The following is a 5,942-nucleotide window of genomic DNA, read 5'->3' as shown; positions in this document are numbered from 1 at the left end:
TTTTTTTTTTTTTTTTTTTTTTTTTTTTTTTTTTTTTTTTTTTTTTTGCCTCCCCTAAACTTTTTATTGCATATACGTAATTCGTTTTTGACCAATGGAGACACTGGTCCGTCCCTGCGAAGCTTATTCTCTGTTTCATACGACATCCCCTTTTGAAGCCTCTCTCCCGAGCTCCCCAAACTCCCTATTAAGAGGCAGAAGGTTGGAAGCACATTTTTTAGATGTTGCTATTCCCATTGTTTGATCGATAGTTTCAGTAATGCCATCCATGTAATAACTTTTTATTTTATTAATTTAATTGCATAAACTGTTTGAAAAACATCTCACATCTCATACATGTACGTGTGAGATCCCACATTGGTTGGAGAGGGAAACAAAACATTCTTTGTATATGGGTGTGGAAACCTCTCATTAGAAGACGCGTTTTAAAATCTTGAGGGGAAGTTCGGAAAGAAAAATCCAAAAAGAATAATATCTGGCAGTGGTTGGTTTGGACCGTTACAAATGGTATCAGTGCCAGACACCGAGCGGAGTGCAAGTGAGGATGTTGGACCCCAAGGGGTGTGGACTGTGAGATCCCACATTGGTTGGAGAGTGAAACGAAGCATTTCTTATAAGAGTGTGGAAACCTCTCTCTACTGGGACCCCAAAGGGTGGATTGTAAGATCTTATAAGGGTGTGAAAACCTCCTAGTAGACTTGTTTTAAAACCTTGAGGGGAAGCCCAGAAATAAAAGTCTAAAGAGGACAATATCTGCTAGCGGTGAATTTAGGTTGTTAAAGTAGGTGAGTATAACAATCTGTTAACCATGCTAGAAGTCCTGGCTTAGATCAAAATTAAAAGTGGTTTATTTCTCAAAAAAAATCAGAACACTAGCCTTTTCCTCCCATACTCACTATTAGTAGCCCTTTTTATTAGTTAAGGTGTGTGCAAACTTGCTTGGACTGAAGACCCATGAATACTAAATAATTACTTTTTCCTCCTTCCAGTGGTTATGTTATCAGGCGGAGTTGGGGTTGAAGTTTAAAGAAAATAGCACACTTGAATGATGGATACTTATGGGTTTAGGCAAATTTATCCTTTCTTCAATTATAATTTTACTTCTTTTTGAGTGGGCATCTTTATTTTGACTACAAAGCATCGATCCTGCTGTTTTCATTTTTGATAATGCATTAAGCAGCTGAACACTCGATGGACTCGGGTCTTCAAAATTCAACGTACCTAGTCGTTGATGGTTATCCATGCATTCGATTACTCAATCTTTCTGGAGAAATCGGTTGTTCAAGTAAGTTCTTTTGCACTAGTTGTAGAAAATCAACTATTTTTTCTAGTTTCAACGTAACCCTTAGTGGAAGGTGGCATCATCCATGTCTTCTTACTCTGTACCTTAGATCCTGGACGAGAAAAGGTTGTAGTTCCAATGATTAACTTCAAAGATACCGACGAGATATTGCAACCATCTGCAATTTTAGTTTCAATGGATGAAATCTCGAGTTTCTTTACTAGGTGTCTCCTACATTTTTATATATAATCCCTTGCTTCATACATATTTTCATTCCCTTATAAGGATTATTTTCTGGGTTTGGGTCTAAAACACTGCCCAAACCTCCCTAGGAAAAGTTAAAGATATGTGAATATACAGTTTTTTTTTTTGAACGGGAAACGAGATTTTTCATTAATGACAGAGATTACAGGGACAAATAAAAATCTGACTACAATGTGTAGACTGAGAAAAGAAAGAAAGAAAGAGCACCTGGGTGATAAGGACAAATAAAGTGAATAATGCGTAAATTTACAAGAAAGCATTCCAATTGTAACTAAAATACTGTAAAGAGTTACCCTCAAAAGCTTTTGAAAGGGAGCACCAATGAAAAGCCTTAATCTTGATAATCTCAAAACAATTCGACCTTGAATAAAATATTTCCTCGAAGATTCATTGATTTCGTTCCAGTCTCATTTCTAAAAGATCTTTTGAAGAAACAGGATCTTTAATTGCATGTCAAATGTTGCTTACTCTATTTTCTATAATGGCAAGCCTTGGGAAAACAAATTAAGCTCAAGGGAGTATTTGTCTTGGATTGTGCTATATATCTTTTGGTCAATAAAATAATATTTGGATTTGCTTGCAAATGCACATGAAAATTTCTTGTTGCAAGATGGGTTGGGAGGTTGCTAGGTTGAATGCACCTCTATGGGTGTCCAGTAATTGTGTTTTTTCTAATTACTAGTACGGTCTCATTCTTTTGGATTGAAGCCCGTTTGTCCAGTTAGCGGTGGAACTTGAGACTCTTTTTGTGGGCATTTTTTTGTATGAACTTATACATCCTTTCATTTTTCTGCTCGATTTCTTATATATAATTTTTCTTGTTTTATATCACTCTGGTTCGTTCTTATTTAGCTCTATTTCCAAATTGGTGCTCTTTAGGCAAGAAAGACAACGAATCACATAACTTGTTTATGCAGTGTACCTATGCTTATAATTTATGGATAAATATTCTCAATATTTTCGGATGACACCTCACTTTTTTCTAGGTAGATAAAGAAGTTATGGAACATTATGTACCGTCCTTCAAAAATGAAAAAAATCTTCTATGGACAAACCTCACTATGTCTTTATTTTGGAATCTAGGAAAAGAAAGAAAGACAGAGTATTCACATAGAAGACACATACTTATACTAGTCTCTTAAAAAATGTTGCTTACCTTTACCACACCATTTATTGGTGTAAATTATCCAACACTTTTTGCTTCCTATAGTTATACCTTCCTCATTGTAAATTGAGAACGTCTTTTATAAGAATGATGGGATAACACATTCCTTTTGTAAATTTCAATTATCAATAAATTTGTCTCTTATTAAAAAAAAACAGAAAATAAAAAAGATGTCTCTTTTCCCCTCATTGATATTTTTTGGTTGATAAGGTAAAAATGCAAAATGTTACAACTTCACTCCATCTTAATTGTGTTCTAAATTTGATACAATGTTCATCCAAACTCTTGAGAGTTTAAGGCCATTACTTTTTTTCATATTGGATACTTTATCTATTTTGTTATACTAGCTCGATATGGTGCACTGATAATATCACCAACTATTCTGTTGGTATTTTGTTTCATAATTTATGATGCACAGAGTAACTACACAATCTACACAATCATGTTGGATAAAAGTTTTTATTTGAACCTATTATTATAGTAAGATATTGCTTCTGTAGGTTTCATCTTCCAAGAATGACACATGGAATGTCTTGAAGCTTGCTCGAGAGTCACGAGCTAGTACTACAAATCCAGGGATACCACCATTGTGAGATCTCACATCGGGTGGGAAGGAGAATGAAATATTCCTTATAAGGGTGTGGAAACCTCTTCGTAGTAGACGCATTTTAAAAACTTTGAGGGGAAGCTCGAAAACGAAAGTCCAAAGAGGGCAATATCTGTTAGCGGTGGACTTGGGCTGTTACAACCATCTTCGTTGATGGCATTTTTAACCCAGGTTTTCAACAACATACTTGATGATACTATTATTTTCTCTCTAATATTTTTTATTTTTTCAAAGAAAAAAAACACAAAATAAGAAACGAAAGTCCCTCAATTTATGGTTTGAGACCAGATTATTTGACAAGCTTGTTTGGTCCATACAGAACTCGCAGATATCTGGGGCGGTATTAGAAGACTTCCATACTAGCTTTACCAATCAATTTTACCAGAGTCACCTTGATGATTTTCGTAAGTTGGCTATGTTCTTTTCTTTTCTTCCTTTTCCATTGTTGTTGTTCATTGCAAACTGCTTTGCTTTACTCATCGTTTATCCTTGATGAACCTTCCTCTATTCCTTATTCTGGTTATGTTCATGACGTTTCAATATTTGTTTGGAATTTTTTTGGCTGACAGAACATCTATTCCTAAGAGAATACTAGCTCAGTCTGTTCACAGAATCCAAATGTAACATCCCAAGCTCACCGCTAGCAGATATTGTCATTTTTTAGTTTTTCCTTTCGGGCTTTCCCTCAAGGTTTTTAATATGCGTCTGATAGGGAGAGGTTTTCACACCCTTATAAAGAATAGTTCGTTCTTCTCTCCAACTAATGTGGGATCTCACAATCCACCCTCCTTCGGGATCAACGTCCTCCCTGGCACTCGTTCTCTTCTCCAATCGATAATGAGATCCCTCAATCCACCCCCCTTTGGGACCCAGCGTCCTTGTTAGCACACTGCCTCTTGTCCACCTCCTTCGGGGCTCAGCCTTCTCATCGGCACATCACTCAGTGTCTGGCTCTAATACCATTTGTAACGAGCTTCTTTTTTTTTATCCGGGAATAAAAAGAACTCCAATTAAATTAAATTCAATAATGTTAAAACCTGCAAATGTGTCAAACTTGTATGTAATTTGTTCCATGGATGGTCATATGGAGAAGCTCTGTTTGTTTCAGGGCCGATTGCTTCCACATCCAATCCGAGCAACCCCATACTATACTCTTAGTTTTGTTCTTATTAAACTTGCATAGTAGGTACACTGCACAATGCCCTGTAAAAATGGCGTCCCTTCTCTTTTAAATATCTGTAGTTATTTGCTAGAGGTACGTTGGAGCATACTCAACAAGACTGAAGTTCAAATCTGGACCTTGGAATGTGCTTCCTCCAAATTCATCAGCCCCGCTGGGGGCTGTCGATTCTGTTTGGACAGAGCAATTGGTATACCACAAGGCTCCGAATGTATACCGTCCAAGCTACTGCTTATGATCATTTTGTTTTACTTCTTGGCATTACTACCACAATCTTAGCTTATTTCGCACTTTTCTTGGTAGCGTACTTTGTGATTGTGCGGTACTCATTTTCCAACAACAAGTGAGTCAAGTCAATACACGCGTCGCCTACGGTTGGGTAACATATGCTCAAGCCTCTGGCCTCAATTTGAAAAAAAGGATTTAGAAAACGGGGTAAAGAAATTTTGAAAGAGAGTTTGAAAGCAAAGATTAAGAGAGATGGAAAACAATGTTATGTGACATACAAGCAAAATGCCATACACTGACTTAAGTAGCATATAACTTTTTACAGTCATGCTCGTCTAAGGTGTGTTGTCCGTTACCCTTTAAAAACTTTCTTCCCTCCCATCTTAAAGTCTCACCTCTTGTAAAATGGTTCAAATAAGGTAGGTGTGGTGAGGATTAGACTGAGTGGAGCAGCAGCTTGTAAAATCTCTCACATGTAAAGTTCATGTTTTCTTAACGTCTCTAGTGCATTTTGGACCATTACAAGCTGTTAAATCATTTTGATACACTAAGCTCCAAAGCAAACAAGAAGAGTGCAACATAATATGTGTACGTTCACACTTAACACAAGGCAAACACTACGAGTTAATTTGAGCTCAACACTCAATTTGTTCTTATTTTATATTCACGAGTTTTGCTAAGCTCTTGTTCTTATTATATATTCACGAGTTTTGCTAAGCTCGAGCCAGCGTGTATGCATAGTTGTAAGTAGTTTATTGAAAGTTGTTTTATATGATCAGTTACTTCGGGATAGTTTCAAAACAATATCTACCCTGTAATTCTTTATTATTCATTTCATGAATCGAAAAATATCAATTTTTACAATAATGATTTGTTATACATCGATGCAAANAAAAAAAAAAAAAAAAAAAAAAAAAAAAAAAAAAAAAAAAAAAAAAAAAAAAAAAAAAAAAAAAAAAAAATCTATGACCGATGTTGTATTGGGTCGCTCATTTTGGATGTAATTTAATTCTATTGTCGTCTCGTACATAAATAACGTAAAAAAAACGTATTAAATCGTTGATCATAAGTCAGAATTGCAATGATTTAAAGAAGAATTATGTTAAATTCATAGCTAAAGAATCATTCTCAAATGCTTTAATTACTTCGTATATTTTTTTTTAATTTTAGGTTAAGATTTTGAATGATTAAATTAAAGTTTTGAGAAAGAAAATGA

General features: G+C 35.3%; 1 long non-coding RNA gene across 2 annotated transcripts in view; it reads left to right on the top strand.

Annotated features, from left to right (window-relative positions):
- The window catches only part of LOC111481942, a 5,622-nt gene extending 574 nt beyond the window's left edge, over positions 1-5,048 (top strand). Inside the window, exons 2-4 of one of the 2 annotated variants that reach the window (XR_002718125.1) lie at positions 3,212-3,489; positions 3,638-3,722; positions 4,572-5,048. This is a non-coding gene — a long non-coding RNA (uncharacterized LOC111481942). Of the gene's footprint in view, positions 1-3,211; positions 3,490-3,637; positions 3,723-3,887; positions 3,997-4,571 lie in introns of those variants that run through there. The other variant, XR_002718124.1, reaches the window with a different exon arrangement.
- Positions 5,049-5,942: the final 894 nt, after the last annotated feature.

Source organism: Cucurbita maxima, unplaced genomic scaffold, assembly GCF_002738345.1.
Source record: "Cucurbita maxima cultivar Rimu unplaced genomic scaffold, Cmax_1.0 Cma_Scf00007, whole genome shotgun sequence".
NCBI lineage: Eukaryota > Viridiplantae > Streptophyta > Magnoliopsida > Cucurbitales > Cucurbitaceae > Cucurbita > Cucurbita maxima.
The sequence above is the reverse complement of the archived record's forward strand: the minus strand, read 5'-3'. Positions and strand labels throughout refer to the sequence as shown.